Below are 20,797 nucleotides of genomic sequence, written 5' to 3'. Positions count from 1 at the left end.
GCAGCATCAGAAGAGCAGGAAAGCTGACGTTTCGGGTCTGGACCCTTCTTCAGAGAAAAAAAAAGGTGTTTGAAACTCTTTTCCACAAAGGACAGTTGATGCAAGATCAGATATTAATTTTAAATCTAAGGCAGATAAATTTTTGTTAAGCAAAGGTATGAAGGGAAACGGGCAAAAGACAGACGTATGGAGTCAGGTCTCAGATCAGCCTTGGTCTCATCGCATAGCAGAACAAGATCAAGGGGCTGAATGGCCTACTCCTGTTACTAAGGCCACCCCGACCCCACCAAGGTTGGGTGACTGACGCCCAGAAGGCAGATGTGAGCTTGGGAGCTCTCCTGTTGCCACTGAGTCAAGGCTGGGAGGAGTGCGGGGACTGGTGTGGGGTGAGTGAATGAATCGGAGCTGGGAGGAGTACCACGAGGGGGCGCTGCTGCGGGAGCGAGCACCTCATCCCCGGGGGGCGGGGGCGGGGGCGTGCGCGTCAGTCGAGGGAGGGCGCACGGTGTGGGCGACCCCAGGTAAGCCCCTCTCTGCAGGCGTTTCGGGTACTTCAGTCCTCTGGAAGATTGGGATCCGCTCTGTCCTCCTCCTTCTCCGCGGGGTCTCTGTGCCCTGAGCCGCCGCTTTCAGCGCTGGGGGTGGAATCGGCTCTCGGTTGCACTCATCCCCGGCCTCGAGTTGAATCTTGGCCGCGTGTACATGCACCTCACCGCGGGCACACAGAGGAGGGATGGACAGTGTCAATGCCCCCATTTAAACCCGGAGCAGGAACTCTGGTTTAAATTCTGCATGATCCCTACAGCACACTCACACCGGCCTGCAGACCTGCAACTTGTAGTAGACACTTCTTTTAAAGTTGCGGCGTTTTCTGTTTCAAATTTAACCTTTGGATGATGGTGCATTTTGTTTGTAGACATTGCCCTCGCCGCCGAGCTCGACCTTGCACAAGTGTTGGCGACAAAATGCTACTGTCTGTGGCTTTATATATGATGTGGTATTTGTAATACTTTCCTGTCAGATAACCCACATCCAGTGATGGATTGATCTGTGTTACCATAGGTACTCCAGAGACGTCATCTCAAGCCATCTTGCCCTTCCTATCCGAAAACTGTTCTTTGTACGTCCACTCTGTCCTTCCCTCCTTTCTAAATCTCCAACATTTTCCATTTACATCCACCATCCCCAATATTTTTTGCATTACCGGTCATCATCCTTCAACTAACACTAAATTTGATTGTTCATTATTGCATTGTTTATAAATTGGGCTGCCATATTTCTTACATTGCAACAGTGACCACTTCAAAAGTACTTTAGGGGCTGTTAGGTGTTTTTGGAGGTGCTATATAAATGCAAGTTCTTATTTCTGCAAAACTGAGCTGATAGTTTCCATTGTCGATTTAAATAATGCCAATCGTAAGGAATGCATATACTTGCACCACTGTCAAAGTGGTGGAAATGACTTACAGGATCCTGCTTTTGATAAAGCGATACAACGATGTTATGTTGAATCTTTATAAAACCCTGGTTTAGGCTCATTTGGAGTACACTGTAGAAAGGCTATGAAGGCTTCAAAGAAACTGTGGAAAACCTTCACAACAACGGCTCCAGGGATGAGGAACTTAAGTGGATGAATCAAGTGGAAAAGCTGAGCTTTTTCCCCTGAGAAGGGAAGGTTGAAACGTTGAAAATTTTTGAGGGATCTGGACAGACTGGATAAGGAGTAACTATTCCCACTGATGCAAGGGTGGGGAATCAGAAGATATACATTTAAAGTAATTGGCAAAAGAGCCAAGGGTGACTGGAGGAAAAACAAACTTATTAATTATCTGTTGGGAGACTAATTGCAGGACTCGTAAAAGGGCGGCATTGTAGATGTTTTCAGTCAAATTGTTCAGACACATGTCTAGGGCTGGTGGGACTTGAGCCCATATCCAATGATAGATTGATCTTTGTTACCATTGGCATTACTTCAACCAGTGGAGACATCTCCTCATGCCATCTTGTCCTCATTATTCCTGCACCACAAGAACCCAAGGATAGTGTTGTATATGGACTTGTAAAAAAATTAATGCTGAGGAGAGCTCTAAGCATTGTGCCTGATGATGATGTCAAAGAGTTGTGAACAAAACAGCTTAGGATCTCAAAGGGGTGAGACTGAACATTTAAGTTGCCTCAAAGTGTCTGCAACAATGTCTGTGATATCTTTGTAACCTGTAACTAGGTGCTGGCATGTCATAAGCAATATCTTAACGAGTTACTCTTCTAGTTAGACCAAGATGTGGTCTTCCTCAACCGCACGAGATCAAGTAGACTCTGGAGTTTCCTATTCATAATGGTGATGGTGCCAGCAGCTTTCATCATGAGCTGGCATGCACACAGAAAATGGTAGGCATCTGTAGGAAATCTTTGGACTAGCTTTAGATCACCTGCTTATGCAGCACAGCCAGCACCAGGGAAGAGCTGAAGATTTAAGATGCCTACTCGGAACCTCTTGTGGCAATCCTTAACAAAGAAGAATGTATAGCTTTTGAGAAGATTTGTAGCTTGGGTTGTAGATGAGGTTGCAAACTTGCTCACCGGGCTGGTGTGTTTGATTGCAGACGTTTTGTCACCCTGCTAGGTAACATTGTCAGTGCACCTCTGGTGAAGCATTGGTGTTCCATCCCGCTTGTTATTTGTATGCCTTGGTCTGCTGGGGTGGTTGGCATTACTCGGAGATAGCAAAAGCTGCAGATGCTGGAGTCAGAGTCAACACAATGTGGAGCTGGAGGAACAGAGCAGGTCAGGCAGTATCAGAGGAGTTGGACAGTCGACGTTTCAGGTTGGGACCCTTCTTCCAAACACATAGAACTGGACCCGATGTACAAACCACTGAGAAACAGAACTGGAAGTGATACCAACCACTCCAGCAAACCGAGGCATATAAATAACAAGCAGGATGGAACACCAACGCTTCACTGAAGGCGCATTGACAATGTTAACTAGCGGCGTGACGAAATGTATGCAATCAAACACACCAGCTTGGTGAACAAGTCTGCAACCTCAAGGAAGAATATTCCCATGAATGGTAAAAGCATTTCAGACCTGGTAAGAGACTTGCTGAAACGAGAATAAGCAAGTCCCTGGAGTCAGAGAATTAGTTACTCCAATGCAGATACTGATTACAATGTGAAGCAGTGATCTGTAAAGATGATCCAAGCTGTGCAGAAGGTGGGAATCTTGCATTTTTTCTTTAAAGTTGGAAATCCTCCTTTAAAGCTGCAAAATGCAGGAAGATTCTCCAGAAAAGCAGCGAAGACCAGCAGACAGTGCTATTACCACAAATTAAAAGTCTTTTAAGCAATAAAATATATTATTGCATTAGGAAGTCATGACATAAGAAATAAGATTGCCAGGAAGACTTTATTTCAGAGAAAGGCAAAATACTATGAGTCATATCTGGCACAGAGAAATAGGAGGTCAATCATCTCTGCAGAAGTTCCTCGGGATACTGTCCTAGGCCAAACATCTTTAGCTGCTTCATCAATGACCTTCCCTCTCTTATAAGGGCAGAAGTGGGGATGTTTGCTGATGACAGCCAAGACTGTAAAAGTGGCAAGTAATATTCGTGCCACACAAATATCGAGCGATGACCATCTCCAACGAGAGAAGCCTAACTGCTAGCCCTTGAAATTCAATGGCATTACCATCACTGACACCCCTCTGTCAACATCCTAGGGACAGTATTGACCAGAAACCGGACTCACCATATATATAGTGGCTACAAGAATAGGTCAGAGACTTGGAATACTGCAGCAAATAATTCATTTCCTGACTTCCCCAGAGCCTGACTACCATCTCCAAGACACAAGTCAGGTGTGTGATGCAACACTCCCAACTCGCCTGGAGATTTGCAGCTCTGACAACACTCAAGAAGCTTGAAACCATCCAGGACAAAGCCCACTTGATTGGCACCACATCCACAAACATCCACTCCCTCCACAACCGATACTTATTAGCAGCAGTATGTACTATCTACAAGGTGTACTGCAAAAATTCACCAAAGATCCTTAGAGGGCACCTTCCAAACCCACGTTCACTACTATCAAGAAGGACAAGGGCAGCAGGTACATAGGAATATGATCACTTGCAAGTTCCCCTTCAGGCTGCTCAACATCTTGACATGGAAGAGTATCGCTGTTGTTTCACTGCCTTTGGGTCAAACCCCTGGAATTACCACCTTAATACCATTGTGGGTCTACCTACAGCACATGGACTATAGCGGTTCAAGAAGGCAGCTCACCACCATCACCAAAGGGCAACTTGAGATGTGCAATAAATGCTGGCCAATCAGCGACACCCATGTCCGACTTGTGAATAAAAAAAAGTGCACAGAACTGGAGATCCTGGAAAAAACAACTTCTGAGTTGAAAAATATCTTCTAAATTAGATATTAAATCAGAAGCTAAACAGGTAAATACACTTTATACTTAATTGGAAGTGTAGCTGCTGAGGTTATAGCTTGCCAAGTAGTAAATAAACAATAGACGCTTTTGGAGAATTACTGAAAGACTTTGCCCCGTCAGAATTATTAAAATTCTTGAAAGAGCAAGATTCAAGAGGAGAATTCTACATCCAAGGGAAACCATTGATAATTTCTTTAATGATTTCTACAGATTAGTGGTGAAATGAAACTAGGTGACTTCAAGTCAGAATTCATAAGAGACAATTGTTTTAGGAATTCTGATGAGTCTTTGTCAGATTCATTACAGTCCAAAGAAATTCTGTCTCTAGAGAAAGCTGCTAAGATGGTGAGTGAAGCAGAAAGCAACACAGATTAATTCTAAGAGATCAACCTTGCCACAGCAGATTAATAGAATCCATTAAAAACACAAGGCTCAAAACATGGACAACTGACATGAGAAACTAGTACAGTGAATAAGACAAACACCAGAGATTAAAAGTCAGCACTGTGGAGCAAATCAAGCTCACAGGTGCAGACGGTCCCCATTTTCAAGCAACCCTATGTAGGGGATAACAAAAAGTAGAAAAGCTATATGTACTTTGTAATCAAGAATTCTCACTGTTGAGTAGGAAGGCATATGTTGACCTTCACCTTCTCCAAATGGCGAATGACTTAAATGATATAAAGTTAACAATTAGCTGGTTGAGGAGCAATCAAAGCACCACCAACAGAAAATTTTTTGGAGATAAGAAAAGTTTGGAGGTACGTGGGCCAAACACAGGCAAGTGGGACTAGTTTAGTTTGGGAAACTTGGTTGACATGGACAAGTTGGACCGAAGGGTCTTTCCATGCTGTATGCTCTATGGAACTTAAACAACAAAACAGAATCCATTGAGATTAGTTATATTGGTACAGTTATTAAATTAGTTATATTGGTATACATGATTTGTTTCATAATATCAAAAAAGTGGTAACCTGTGATTATACTGAATTGGCTGAAATGTTTTCCACTGCCTTCATGACTGAAAGGTGCTCAGACTACAAGAGCCAATAAGCTTTGCAATGAAAAACAAACAATGAGGTAGCCAACAAACAGCATGCCCCACTTGAACCAATTGACAAATCTATAAGTAATATAACTTGGGATGCAACACAGCTGGTGAACAAATAGCTGTTAGACAGAATCAAGTCTAATGTTAGCTTCTGAGGTGACTCGGAAGAGAGAGTTTCAAACAGAATATTTTACTTCTCTTTCCAAGAACAATCCTAAGTACTTGTGATGGAGATCATGCTAAAGTAGAAGCAATCCTCAAATAGCAGAACACTGAGGAAGGGAACATATTGGTTTCACCAATAATGCAATTGCTGAAGACTAAAAAGAGAGCCCAAAGCAGCCAGTGTGTTAAAGTAAAAACTTTAAATGCTTCAGCACAATCTATAGTTTGAGTATAGACATCTTCTGACTAAGATTGGAGATGTTATACATACAACTCCACAGAAGCCCCCACTGAAAAGTGAGGACCAAATTCTAATGATTCATGATAACTGCAGATAAGAAAATTGCCTGTTTTACTGGGAAGGTGTCCATTACAAAGGAAATCCAAGGGAGCTATAGATCTCAGACTGTCAGGAAGATGTTAAAGATAACAGTTTACCAGATGGTAGACTATCAGTTTTTGAGTTTGAAGAGCCCATTCCAGGCAAATAGTGAAACCACAAGATTTACTGAGATTGTAAAGTCAGAGACTTTATTTTAAACGTAATTATACAGATAGATCAAAATAGTAAAAAAGCTTGGAGATAGATACATATGGTCTGAAAGGGTTAATACTGAGGACTGCCATAAGGACTACCCATTATGATAATGTCATATGGACTTGTGAAAAGAACAGTTTTGGATCTCAAAGGGGTGAGACCTAACATTCAGGTCCTTCTCATAGGCTCTGTAACAATGCCTGCTATTATCAGTGTAATTTGTGTCTAGTTGCTGACATGCGATGAACTACATCATTGTTAACGATAGGAGCTTCTTCTAGTTAGACCAAGGAGTGGTTTCCTTCAACCAGATGAGACCAAGCAGGCCCTGTAGTTTCCTATGCTGAAGAGGATGTTGGCAGCAACCTTCTTCACACTGCGTTGTGACCTGGTGTGCCTATACAACAGATGGGAGTGTGGACCTTGTTAAATATCTGTTAAAGAGAGCTGCCATGGACATTATGGTCAACCAGCCTCCTTTGTGCCTTAACCATTCCATTATTTTACTCACTCATAGGATGAGGGTATCACTGGCTAGGCCAGCATTTTTTGCCCATCTCTCATGGATTCATGGTCATTATTAGACCCTTAATTCCACATTCTTCATTGAATTCAAATTCACCATCCGCCATGGCAGGATTTGAAGCTAGGTCCCCAGAACATTACCTGGGTCTCTAGATTAATAATCTATCAATAACACCACTAGGTCATTGCTTCCCACTGCCCTGAATGAATTTCATTTCACAAGTTGTCATCATGCAGAAACACAACAAAACCATCACTAAGCTTTACTAAAATTTGGTAACAATGTCGCATAAAATAGTGAGCATCACTATTTCATTTGGTCTGGTATAGGCTCGACAAATTTGATTAATGGAATGTATAGGTAATAAATATTGAATCACTTGATGTACAGGTTCTGCTGAGCACTGCCCTTCCCTAATTGGAGAGAGATGTGGCACAGCTCAATAGTGCAGGTAGCAGACTGTAGTACTATCCTTGCATGAGGTATGCAGGATGGTATGGACTGATTTTGTGTGGATGAATAACTGATAGCTTTGCTCTCACCTCCTTCAGAACCAGAGAGGACACCACCTTCAATGCTAGCACATATTCTTTAACCATAGTAAACATATTAAAATAACAGGCATTGAAAGATGTATGCAGCTTCATGCAGCGTTCACCGATTACTTCTAGTGAACCAAAGGGCACCAAGTACCTGCAGCAAAGCTCAAAACACAGACAAGCAGCTGGAGCTTCCTTGCCTAATGACTCTATGCATTTTAAAAAATAGCGAAATAATAAATTGAGGCATTTAGGAGAGCATTGGATGATTGTTTCTATCTAAATAATGTACAGGGTTACAGAGAAAAAGGCAGGCAATTGGCAATAAGTTAAAATGCTCAGAGATCCAGTGGATGAGAGGCCTCTTGTACAATAACTATTTTGTGATTCTCTGGAAAGAGGACCAGAACTCATAGTGGAATTTAAAAATCTATTTTAAAAATTTAAAAAATGTAATAAAATTGGCTAGAAGTCATGGTAAACCTTTATAAAACACCAATTTGGCCTCAAATGGAGCATTGTGTTCAATTCAGGGCATCAAAACTTTAAGGAGGAAATGACAGCTTTAGAAGGGGCACAGACAAGATTAATAGGAATAGTGATTTACGTGACTTCAGTTCCAGTAGATGGGAAAACTGGAAAATTGTTTTCCTTGGAGATGCAAAGTTTGAGAGACAGTTTGACAGGGGTATTCAAAATTATGAGAGATCAGTTAAAACTACTTGCATTAGCGGAAGAGTCAAGAACCAAAAGACATTGATTAAAAGTGATTAGCAAAAGACCCAAAGCTAACATGAAGGAAAGCTTTTTTATACATTATGAAGTTAGGATTCACACTGTACTGCCTGATAGTGTGGTAGAGGCAGATTCAGTCATTGCTTTTAACAGGGATTGGAATATTATCAGAAGAGAGAAAATAATTGTAGGGCTACATGGTAAAGATGAAGGCAATGAGACAGGGTAAGTTGCTCTTTAACAGAGCCAGAGCAAAATCAATGTGCTGACTGGCTGCTTTCTGTGTTGTAACCATTCTAAAATTCTAGTGCACATAATGTTGTACTAATTTATGGGATTATGAGCAATTCATGAATTTCTAAATAGCAGCCATTTGCCTGATTGATGGAATTACTGAGTAAATAATGGAATTAAAATAAGACAGTGTGTAATGCCAGCATGAATAATTTTGCAAAACTAATTTGGAAAAACAATACGGCTACTTCAGATGCATTCTGTAGTGTTCCTCTACAGATGTAGCATCTAATTGGATCCCAAACCTTTGAGTGTTGTTTGAATTCAATCTTCCACCATTGAGTGTTTTTTGTGAGATTGCCGTAGAAGTTTGAAGGAAATATAACTTGCTGAAAAATGAACAGGTTAGTTGTGATTCTCACATAGTGCAAGCTGTTTTTATTCACTACATTTATTACGTAGTCCCTGACATTTCACAGGCAGGACAACAAAATTGATTTTTTTTATTTCAAGAGCCACATGAATCAATCCCGATCCAAGAACTGAAGCATATTTCCAGAGAATATATATCTCATCTTCCTTTGATCAATCTGTTTTCTCTCTAGCCAGTAGCCAAAAAAAACTGCTTAACAAAGACATAGCTGCAAAGGTGGAAGTAAAAGGACCTTCAGCACTTAGACAGCTCCTTCCTTCAAATTGGGAAGTATTGTGAAAGCAAGCATACTTGACAAAATGTGATGGGATTGGGTGGGAGATGGCAATTTCTGTGTTTGACTGCTACAAAATTCCTGAGAGTTCCAGATCAAGGCTCATGTCATCCTTAGCTTCTGTCACTGACCACAAAGGACCCCACAAAGGTGGGGGGATTTTGCTGTACAGTTGCAACTGAGTCGATGTGATGGGAACTTGGAAAACTGTTAAATGATAACCCTGTTTCTTTTATAGCAAGAGTAGAGGAGTTCATCCAATCTATCACAGGACCCCTCCACACAACACTGTGCATGCTAAAGACAATTGCTTTTAACTGATTTGTTGCCAATGAACCGCAGGTATGTCATTTGTCTTCCCCACTCCGTTTATTATGTAGGGAACACACAGAAGAGATCTTGCAATATCCAGGACTTAAAAGATATTTCATCACAGAAAGAATTGGTGGACATTAACTTAGTGAACTGCACTCCTTTCACAGCACAAAATAACATTTGCTGGCATTGTGATCCTAAGCTGCAAATTTATCCCATTAGTTTTGGTTTAGTAGGATCAGTTGCTCTCTACAATAAAGTTTTTGCAGTCTTTCCAATGCCTTGTTATAGGAGGGAAGTTTTCCTATGTGCAGGAAAGTGGCAATCACCACTGTGGATGGATTGCCCTCTGAGGAATAGTAAGTGGAACAAAATTTAATAAACTCTAGATTAATTTGCGCCAGATCACTGCTGAACGTGACATCAGCGCTTTTTTTAATTACAGCAATTACTACATTCATCTCATTGTTTCCTATGGTTTAGCCAGCAGTGCATTTGATCAGCCCTCCATTTGTCAATATTATTTGACAGAGCACATTCAGTTTTCTCTGTTAAGTGTTGATATTTGTGGAGCACCTGATGGTTTTATGTATTAGTGGCAAAAGCTGCAAGTCAAATTTGTAGATCATTGGTATTATCTTCTTGCTTCATGATTTTGTGCTTCTGTTTATTTGAAGAGACAAGGGTGTTGTCAGGTCCCTGATAAATACTTGATGTACATCTCATGACAAGAAATTACTGGAGACACAATCCAGGTGATTGGCACAGCATTCAATGGCCTAAACTTGGATTCATGCCACTATTTAACTTCCATTTACATTTGGCTTTATTTGCTTCAGCTAAGACAAATTCCAGGGCCACCACTTAATGATCTGAAAGTAGATTAGATGCTGAGGAAATGCATTAAATTAGTTGTTCACCTCTTGCAAGGCTCACTTGGTAAACACAAGAGTGTAACAGGGTTTAATTCCTGGTTTGATGTCAGTCAGATGGTACTGGGGAGGGAAATAAACACAATTAGTTTCTGCATCCCTGGATATAAAGCAGGGGAAATGACATATTATCTCCAGTATAAAAAGAGGCCTTTCAGCCCCAATGTGCCACCATTTAAGTTAAACCATTCCTGCCTTCCCAGGAATTAATTATGAGGAGAGTAAGCCTGTATTTTCTAGAGTTTAGAAAAATGAGAGGTGATGGAATAGATTCCATACAGTATGGAAGCAAACTATTCAGCCCATCAGGTCCACATCAACCCTCTGGAGAGCATCCAACCCAGGTCCCCCCCTTACCCTATCCCTGTAACCCTGCATTTCTCATGACTAACACAACTAGCCTGCACATCCTTGAACACTATGGGTAATCCACCCAACCTGCACATCTTTGGACTGTGGGAGGGAACAGAGCACCTGGAGGAAACCCACACAGACACAGGGAGAATGTGCAATCTGCACACAGACAGTTGCCCAAGGGTGGATTTGAACCAGGGTTCCTGGTGCTGTGAGGCAGCAGTGCTAACCACTGAGCCACTATGCCACTGGATCTCATTGAAGGTTACAAAACTCATAAAGGAGAGGATATTTGCCCTAGCTGGGTAGTGGGGTGGCAGTCTGAAAATAAGAGAATTAGGACTGAGATGAAGAGGAATGAATTTCTTCATTTAAAGGGTAAATCTTTGGAAGATTTTGCCCCAGAGGAAGTCAGGGACAGCATAAATGCAAAAGAACAGGAATACAATGAGGTAAAGATTAGTGGGAAGCCAGAGAATTGGGAAGCCTTTAAAAACCAGCAGAGGATAACTAAAAAAGCAATAAGAGGGGTAAGATGAAGTATGAGATAAGCTAGCTAATAACATAAAAGAGGATTGCAAGAGTTTCTTTAGATGTATAAAAGGTAAGTGGAGGGGGGGGAAGAGTCAACATTGGGAGATAGCAAGAACTGCAGATGCTGGAGTCAGAAGCAATACGGTGTGGAGCTGGAGGAACACAGCAGGCCAGGCAGCAGCAGAGGAGTAGGAAAGCCGATGTTTCAGGTTTACACCCTACATCAGACTGGGGAGGGGGAAGGGAGCTCAAAAATAAAGGGAAAGGGTGGGGCTGGGGAAAGGTAGGTAGGATGGTGATAGGTGGATGCAGGTAGGGAATAGTGGAGATAGGTCATGGGAAGGGTGGGGCAGATAGGTGAGAAAGAAGATGGATAGGTTGTGTCAGGTCAAGGAGGCAAAGATGAGAGGGAGAGGCCGGGGGTGGGAAGATATTGAAGCTAGTGAATTCTGCGTTGAGGCCATTGGGCTGTAGGCTCCTGAGGCAGAAAATGAGGTGTTGTTCCTCCAGTTTGTGTGTGGCGTCATTGTGGCACTGGATGAGGCCCACGATGGACATGTCACCAAGAGAGTGGGAGGGGGGAGTTAAAATGGTGGGCAACCAGAAATTGCTGTTGATTATAGGACACAGTGCGCAGATGCTCCACGAATCAGTCACCGAGTCTGCGCTTGGTCTCACTGATGTAGAGTAGACCACATCGGGAACAACGAATACAGTAGACCAGGTTTGAGGACGTACAGGTGAATCCCTGTCAAATTTGGAAAGATTGTTTGGGGCCTTGGATGGTGGTGAGAAGGGAGGTGTAGGGGCATGTGTAGCACCTCCAGTAGTTGCAGGGAAAGGTGCCAGTTGTTGTGGCTTTGGTGGGGAGTGTGGAGCGGATGAGGGAGTCGAGGAATTAGTGGTCCCTACAAAAGGCAAATAGGGGTGGGGAGCAAAATATTTCTTTGGTGGTGGGGTTGGGTTGCAGGCGGCGGAAGTGGCGGAGGATGATGCACTGAATGCGGAGGTTGGTGGGGTGGAATGTGAGGACCAGGGGGACTCTGTCCTTACTTTTGTTGGGGGCAGAAGTGCAGGAAATGCATTAGATGCTGTTGAGGGCATTATTGATTAATTTTATTGTCAGCTGTACCGAAATACAGTGAAAAGTTTTGTTTGCAAGCAGTACAGGCAGATCACAGCAAGCAAAGGATGTACAGATCAAAAAGACTTAGAGGCATGAGCCATACAGGTTATATTGCAGGCTATGTTATTTGAGGCTAGAGTCCTTCAACAGTCTGATAACGGCCGGAAAGAAGCTGTTCCTGAACCTGCTGGTGCGTGTGTTCAGGCCTCTGTATCTTCTGCCTGATTGAAGAGGTTGTAGAAGAACGTTACCAGGGCGCGATGGGTCTTTGATGATGTTGGTTGCCTTTTCACGGCAGCGAGCCATGTAAGTAGGGTCCATAGATGGAAGGTTGGCTTCTGTAATAGTCTGGGCTGTGCACACAACCTTCTGTAGTTTCTTATGGTCCTGGGCAGAGCTGTTGCCATACCAGACCGTTATGCACCCGGACAGTATGATTTCAATGGTGCATCTGTAGAAGTTGGTGAGGGTCCTTATGGACATGCCAAATTTCCTGAGCCGCCTGAGAAAGAAGAGGCGTTGTGCCTTCTTGACTGTCATATGTACGTGGGAAATCCAGGACAGATTGTCAGTTGTGGTCACTCCGAGGGATGTGATGCTCTTCACCCTCTCAACCTCAGTTCCATTGATGAAGATGGGGGTGTGTTCTCCTCCTTTCTTTCTGAAGTCGATGATCACTGGAGTGGGGATGTCGCAATCCCTGAAGTAGGAGGACATCTGATATATCCAGGAGTGGAATGCTCCATCTTGGGGGCAGATGTGGCGGAGGCAGAGGAATTGGGAGTATGGGATTGCATTCTTGCAGGAGCGTGGGTGCAGGAGGGGTAGTCAAGGTAGCTTTGGGAGTTGATGGGTTTGAAATAGATGTTGGTGCTAAGATGGTTATCTGAGATGGAGACGGAGAGGTCCAGGAAGGGGAGGGAGGTGTCAGAGATGGTCCAGTTTGGGGTGAAAGGTATTAGTAAAGTTGCTGAACTGTTCAAGGATGAACTGTTCCTCATGGAGCTCCTCATTGGACTGTTGGAAAATGAATCAGGAGAACTAGTAATGGGGAACAAGGAAATGGCGAAGGAACTGGATAGATACTTTGCCTCAGTCTTTACAGCGGAAGACACCAATAGCATACCAGAACTTCAAGAGAGTCGGGGGTGGGGGCAGAGGTAAGTGTAGTGACCATCACTAAGGACAAGCTGCTGGAGGAGCTGAACGATCTGAAAGTAGATTAACCACCCAAACCCGATGGATTACACCCCAAGGTTCTGATGGAGACAGTTGAGATTGTGGAGACGGTGGTGATCTTTGAGGAATGACTGGAGACAGGGAGGATCTCAGAGGACTGGAAAATGATTAATGTAACACCCCTGTTTAAGAAGTGAGGAAGGCAGAAGGTGAGAAATTACAGGCCCATTAGTCTGACCTCAGTTGTCGGTAAGATTTCAGAGTCCAATCTTAAAGGTGAGATTGCAGAGCACTTGGAAGAGCAAAGCAAAATAGGGCTGAGTCGGCATGGCTTTGTCAAGGGGCGGTCATGCTTGACAAATCTGTTAGAATTCTTTGAGGAGGTAACAAGTAAGTTAGACAAAGGAGAGCCAGTGGGTATGATCTATTTGGACTTCCAGAGGGCCTTTGACAAGGTGCCACAGAAGAGGCTGCTAAACAAGATAAGAGCCCATGTGTTCTTGGCAAAGTACTGGATAAAGGACTGGCTGACTGGCAGAAGGCCAGTAAGGGTAAAGGAATCTTTTTCAGGATAGCAGCCGGTGACTATGGAGTTTTTCAGGGATCTGAGTTGGGCCCACAACTATTCACATTATACATTAATGATCTGGACAAAGGAACTGAGGAAATTGTTGCTGAGTTTGTAGATGACACAGATAGGTGTAGGGACAAGTGGTAGTAAGAAAGCAGGGAGGCTGCAGAAGAACTTGGAGAGGCTAGGAGAGTGGGTACGGAATTGGCAGATGGAATACAGTGAGGGAAAGTGTGAGGTTATGCACGTTGATGGGAAGAATAGAGGCATAGACTATTTTTTAAATGGGGAAAGGTTTCAGAAATCTGGAGCACAAAGAGATTTAGGAGTCCTAGTTCAGGATTCTCTTAAGACTAAGGTGAAGGTTCAGTTGGCAGTTAGGAAGGTAAATGCAATTTTAGCATTCATTTCAAGAGGGCTAGAATACAAGAGCAGGGATGTACTGTATAAGATTCTGGTCAGACCACATTTGGAATATTGTGAACAGTTTTGAGCCCTGTACGTAAGGAAGAATGTGCTGGCCTTGGAGGGATCCAGAGTGGTTCACAAGAATGCTCACAGAAATGAAGGGCTTGTCATATGAGGAGTGATTGAGGACTCTGGCTCTGTATTTGTTAGAGTTTAGAATGATGACGGGTGATCTGATTGAAACTTACAGAATCCTGACAAGCCTGGATAGAATGGACATGGAGAAGATATTTCCACCAGTAGAAGAGACTAGGACCCAAGAGCAAAACCTCAGACTGAAGGAATAACCCTTCAGAACTATGATGATAAGAAATTTCTTCAGGCAGAGAGTGGCGAATCTTTGGAACTTATTGTTGCAGAAGGTTGTGGATGCCTAGTCATTAAGAGTATTTAAGACAGTGATAGATAGCTTCTTGAAAAGTTATGGAGAGAAGGCAGGAGAATGGGGTTGAGAAATACATTAGTCATGATTGAGTGGTGGTACAGATCTGATGGGCTGAATGCTTTAGTTCTGCTTCTATATCTTATGATCTGTAGGTTAAACCAACTCAGGATCAGATTGCATGCCTAGTTTAACCCAATTTAAAATGGCCTTTTAGAATCATAGGATGGTTACAGTACAAAAAGAGATCCTTCAGCATATTGAGTCTGTGCTGTCTGTCTGCAAGTGCAATTTTTTACTTGCATTCCCTGCTCCGAGTCCACTCGTCCAGCAAGAAAACTGGAAACAAAGGGACTACTCTGCAACTCAGCCATCCCTATCCCTGAAATAGTATCTGTATGAAGCATCATGTTCAAGTTTAGCTGTAGTGTATAGCTGTTGGAATAAGAACAGCAGCTGTATGGCAGCATGCAAAAATGTAGTCCTGGACCTTATTAAAAAGGTAGTTATTGTCCCTGGAACATCTGCCGTGAAAAGCATTTTTTTTTTGAAAGATAAAGAAAGCCAGAGGGGAGTCTATGCTGGGTGCATATATATTACAGAATTTACATAATTTTTTTTATTCAGTTTGTCGGGACAATTTAAAAATTATCCTGTGGGTCAAAGGTTTCATCTGCAGTCTGTAATCCTTTCTGAAATAGGGCTTCTGTTTTGAACATCAAGTCCAGTCTATCTTCCCGAGGGATCTTGGTTGACTCCTCAATTTGCTTCAGCTCTTAAATTTATACAGGGTCCCATCCCGGCCATCTTAATTTTAATCTGTCTTTTTCTGTCCCCACCGTGATGATTGCTGAGACATCCCTGTAAGACCACAGTTATCTGAGGCACACAAGATTTGGTGCAGAGTTACCACCAGGTTTAATTGGTGCCTGAATGTAAAGGGATAAAGGACACTGAAGCTTTTTGGTGTGAAGTTCTTAATTCATCACCTCAAATTATTCTCACTATTGTTATGCTTGTTTATGAGAGATGACCATCTTTGTGTTACACAAAACCCAAAATTGCACTATCATTGCAGTAGAAGCGGTTGGACGATCAGTGCACTGCCAGGTCTTTCTCACAGTTTAACTGCGGGAGTTAATCTCAGTTAATAAACAGATATGTGATTTGTACACCTGCTCTTTCTCAAAATGGTGCTGTGGGAACTTTCGACATCCACCCGAGCAGACAGATAAGGCCTCTGTTTATGTCTCACCTGAAAGACGGCACCTCCAGCAGTTCAGCAATCTCTCCATATTGCAGTGGGCTCCCAGCCTTGATTTTTGTATCAAACTCAGGAGTGGGACTGCGCAAGTCCATTTTCTGCTTAGGGATTGTAATTAATTGTAGCAATTTATATTTATGGACTATTCCCAAATAGAGGACAAACCTCAATCACTTAGCCAGTTGAAAATTGAAAAAAATGAATGATGCGTATTACCTAGGCTGGGTGATTTGGGGTTTTGAAACCAAGTAGTACAGTTAGAGTTAAGGTATAGATCAGCAATGATCTCATTGAATGGAATAACTGGCTTAAGAGGAGAATGAAGTACACTTGTTCTTTTGTGACCTTCACTGGCAATCCTAGTGCATCCTTGGCTTCACTCAACCATAATTCAATCAACTTCTCCAGCCTTAAATTGTAGTTCTTACCTGCTATTCTTGGTTTAGATTTTCCCACATCTTCTCTCCACTTTCCATAGCAGAGCACTCAGTGTTATCCCTGCATTTTGGAGCTCATTTGCTAAGGCTTTCTGCTTTGCTTCATCACACAGTATCTTCAAAAGTTTCTTCAAAACCTACCTGTTTAACCAGGTCTTTAGTTTGTGCGTTTACGTCTGGAAGTCCAGTCTACATTTTGGCCGGTATTGTATGAAGAATAACTTGCTGTCATTCCTAAATTCTTCCTTCTCTCTTTGACTTGTTGAACTAAGCCTCATCCTGTGAAGTCATATTCCAGATCTGCTATGATTGATGCTTTGCTTGTCTGGCTGATGAGTTCAACATTTGCTTGGCTTTGTTAATGCTGCTTGACACTGGAGGGGTGTGTTTAGTTTTGGGGATCTTGTGAGTTTATTGTTTACTACTTCAGTACCATTTGCACAGTCTCTGGGGTCCCCAGCTTCTTTCTAAGCACGATACATCATCCACCTTTATGTTAAATTTTATCTGTTGTTGCTCTGACAATGTTTTTTGAGCAATGTTTCTAGGGTGCCTCCTCCAATTCTACTGCCTTTCCTAATTTGATATCAAATCTGGCAAATTTTCATCACAATTCAGGTCATCTCTGTAAACCAGAAGCATTAGTGATTCTGAAGTAGAGACACCCTGCTTCGTCTTTTCCCATTCATCTTACTCGAACAAATACCCGTAGGATGGTATTACTGATGTCCTGAAAGCCACAAAGTCGTTGCAGTGGATAAAGAAGCCACTGTGCTATATTTGTTGCACAGAATGTCATTGAACAACATTTATCAGTTAGTCTCAGTGCCATGAACAAGATGAAAACCAGACGGAAGAGATTTGAACAGGGAGAGATGGGCGCAAGATTTGGTGCAACAGCACATTCCAAAATCTGAGAGAGGATGGGGTGAAATAGAAAGGATGGAAAGGATGAGCTGAAGAGGTAGTTCCTGATAAAGATGCAAAATGAGTTTAAATTGTTCTTATATTGGTTCAACACAGCTTTCTTACTGTGCACGTGTTATCTACAATGTGTTGTTGACTGCTTTACTTCCTTTCCCTGCAGGCACTATCAGTATTACACTAGCCCTGACTAACTTATAATAATATGGCATACTTCTGCTATTACAGAAAAGCAAATGATTAAAAAGCACAATGGCATGAAGATTTGGGTTAAACCACCACTTAATTGCCTGATATCTGTTTCAGGGTTTATAGAAAAAATTGTAAAAAGCATTTGGGATCCATGGAAATGAGCATTAGCAATAGGGCTGACCATGAAATTCTTTGTGACAGCTACTCTATGGAAACAGCTGGCTACACGTGAAGGGTCAATATTGATTCCATATTAATATAATGCAAGTAGATTTTACAGCATTGCTCACAGGGGATATCATGAGAATTCTGAGCTCTTTTCATACACTTCTGGTCCTTCTGTTAACTTAGGTGGGTTTCTTTGCTTAAGAAGAAGAATTACTGAAATTCAACCATTTAACATCACTCAGCTTTATTCTCACACTTTCAATTTAAAAGTGGACTCCCTTCCTGCTCTGTAAAAACCTCCAATTATCTGCAAACTGCATTCTCCCAGATCTGCCCTCTTGTGCATATTCCACCTCCATTTTGCCACCATTGCTGACTGTGCCTCCAGCAGTCCAACCCTAACTCCCTCCCCTGAAACTCTGGCTAATTCTTTTTTCTCTCTGTTCCTAAATGTATTGTCATCTTGTTGTTGCTTACCTATTGACACCATTTAAGACAGCATAGTACATAGGACATTACAGCGCAGTACAGGCCCTTCGGCCCTCGATGTTGCGCCGACCTGTGAAACCAATCTGAAGCCCATCTAACCTAAACCTCATGGCTCCGAAACTCAATCCCTCTACCAATAAAACCTAACACACCGTACGCCTTCTTACCAACCCTATCAACCTAGGTTATGAAGTCTTTTTATCTTGGTTTAAAGTGGGACACATGTGCAACATACTCTCACTTTTCCATTCTTTCCAAGGGCCCTTATTTCCTGCAGAGTAAGTTACAGAAATGAGCTTCTGAATTCTCATTTGAAATGATTATACCTGAATCCTTCATTAAACCTCAGAGTATTTGTTCGAATGCTGCATTTGCTGCATTATCAGAAAGCCCAGAGCACTGGACTGTATGAAAATAGGGATACTAAAACTTCAGTGACTAGTGTGATGGTTTTCTTTGTTCACAGAGGCCATTCCTTTACCCTCCAGAGGCAGTAATTTGGGACACTTTAAACTGTTCATATGCAATGTGGGATCTTGAGTATTGCAGCCCAAACTCAGAGGACTGCTGCAGCCAGGAAACAAGAAGCTTTTACTCTTCAGTTTGATCATATTTGGTCTCAAAACCCTCAAGGGAAAGGATCACTGAGTAGCCTATTGAATCATCCAATTCCCTGTCTTCATGCAAATTTTGTTTGGGCCCGGAGACAGATTTGGCCTACTCTGTAGTAAACAAGTAATATGACTGGATTCTAGCCTTTAAATTACCTACTTAAATTAAACTACCTGATATTCATTTCACCCAAACAAGCAATTTCTGCTAGTATTTTGAAGTAGTTTTGTGATTTGGACTCATGCTCACTGAGAATCTAACTCACATCTCTTAGGTCTATAGGAACTATTTGAATTTGGATCTCAGAGGTGAAAGAATGTTCTAATTAACTGCACTATTCAGCTCTCTAGGATTCCTGTAAACCCATGATCCAACGAACAGTTTGCTTGTCAGTACTATCTATTGTCTGGAAGATGAAGTGAAATCTAGTCTTGAAAGCTGTGCCTGTGCAAGATGGATGTTCAAGACAATCTTAATCCACCGCACTGTAAATAATGTTGAAGTAAGCAACCTTTCTCACCGTGAATGTGAGACTGACTGTGAGAGTAAACCCATATGACAATTATTTTTGCCTTGGGTTCCCAAACGGATAGTGACAAAGATTCCCTGCAATGTGATATGTCGTCTTTCTCTGGTGAGGTGGTCTTGCTCATAGAATATGCCCATCTCTTTTAGGAATGCTTCACCTTTATGTACAGCTTTAGTTGTATATGTGGTGGCATGAACTTCCTCAACTAAGCAAGTAGAGGATGACAGTATCATCCTGGGCTCCCCAGAAGAAGAACGGTTGCTTGCTCCACTATTTTGCAAAGTATTAAAAAGTAAGAGACAGAACAATGGGTGGGTTGCATTATATGATGAGGATCCTTGTTTAATGATCTCACAGAAATATCCCAGATGATGATCCAGAAGAGGTGTTCAGGAGAATTTAATAGGGGAGATGGAGCAAAACTATTTCCACAGTGGAGGGCCCCAGAACAAGGCAGTCTAAAAAAATTGAGACATTTCATTCAAGGGTGATACCAGGTAGCACTTCTTCATAGACAGGCTATTGGAAATCTGGAACTTTCCAAAAGGGCTATTAAGGCAACAGGTTCCATTGAAAACCTGAGATTGATATATTTTCATCAGGTAAAGATATTAAGAGTTACAGGACCAAGTGGTATTTGTAGTTGATATACAGGTAAACCACGATCTAATTGGGATAAGTTTGAGAATCCTATTCCTGTTTCTCGTATGAGTCTCGTTTACAGCTGCAGGTAATAGGAACATTCACAGTAGGAGCAGGGGTAGGCCATTCAGCACCAGAACCTGTTCTGCCATTCAGTAAGATCATTTAGTAAGATTGTGGCAATTATACAGTGAATGGCAGAACCCTTAGGAGCATTGATATGCAGAGGGATCTGGGTGCGCAGGTCCACAGATCACTGAAGGTGACAGCGCAGATAGATAAGGTAGTAAAAAAGGCCTATGGCATGCTTGCCTTCATTGGAAGGGGCATTGAGTGTAAGGATAGACGTTATGCTGCAGTTTTATGGAACTTTAGTTGGGCCACATTTGGAATATTGCATGCAGTTCTGGTTGCCACACTACCAGAAGGATGTGGATGCTTCGGAGAGGGTACAGAAGAGGTTTACCTGGATGCTGCCTGGTATGAGGGATTTCAGCTATGAAGAAACATTGAATAGACTGCGTTTATTTTCACTGGAACACTGGACATTGAGGGGGCGACCTGGTAGAAGTTTATAAGATTGTGAATGGCGTGGAAAGTATGAGGCATTTTCCCAGGGTGGAGGGTTCAATAACTAGGGGATACAGGTTCAAGGTGCAGGAGGGGCGGGAAGTTTAAAAGAGATATGTGAGGCAAGTTTTTCACACAAAGGGTGGTGAGTGCCTGAAACGTGCTG

At 42.4% G+C, this 20,797-nt stretch overlaps 1 protein-coding gene across 5 annotated transcripts in view; it reads left to right on the top strand.

The window, feature by feature from the left end:
- Nucleotides 1–447: 447 nt before the first annotated feature.
- Nucleotides 448–20,797, top strand: part of fam120b (family with sequence similarity 120B) — a 69,945-nt gene continuing 49,595 nt past the window's right edge. For all 5 annotated transcript variants that reach the window (XM_048600938.1, XM_020535259.2, XM_048600941.1 and 2 more), the window contains exon 1: nucleotides 448–521. The gene's annotated coding sequence lies outside the window, so the exon portion shown is untranslated. The remainder of the gene's footprint in view (nucleotides 522–20,797) is intronic.

This window comes from Rhincodon typus, chromosome 9 (genome assembly GCF_021869965.1).
Source record: "Rhincodon typus isolate 14 chromosome 9, sRhiTyp1.1, whole genome shotgun sequence".
In the NCBI taxonomy this organism is placed as follows: domain Eukaryota; kingdom Metazoa; phylum Chordata; class Chondrichthyes; order Orectolobiformes; family Rhincodontidae; genus Rhincodon; species Rhincodon typus.
Note: the sequence above shows the minus strand (reverse complement) of the source record. Positions and strands in the feature narration are given on the sequence as shown.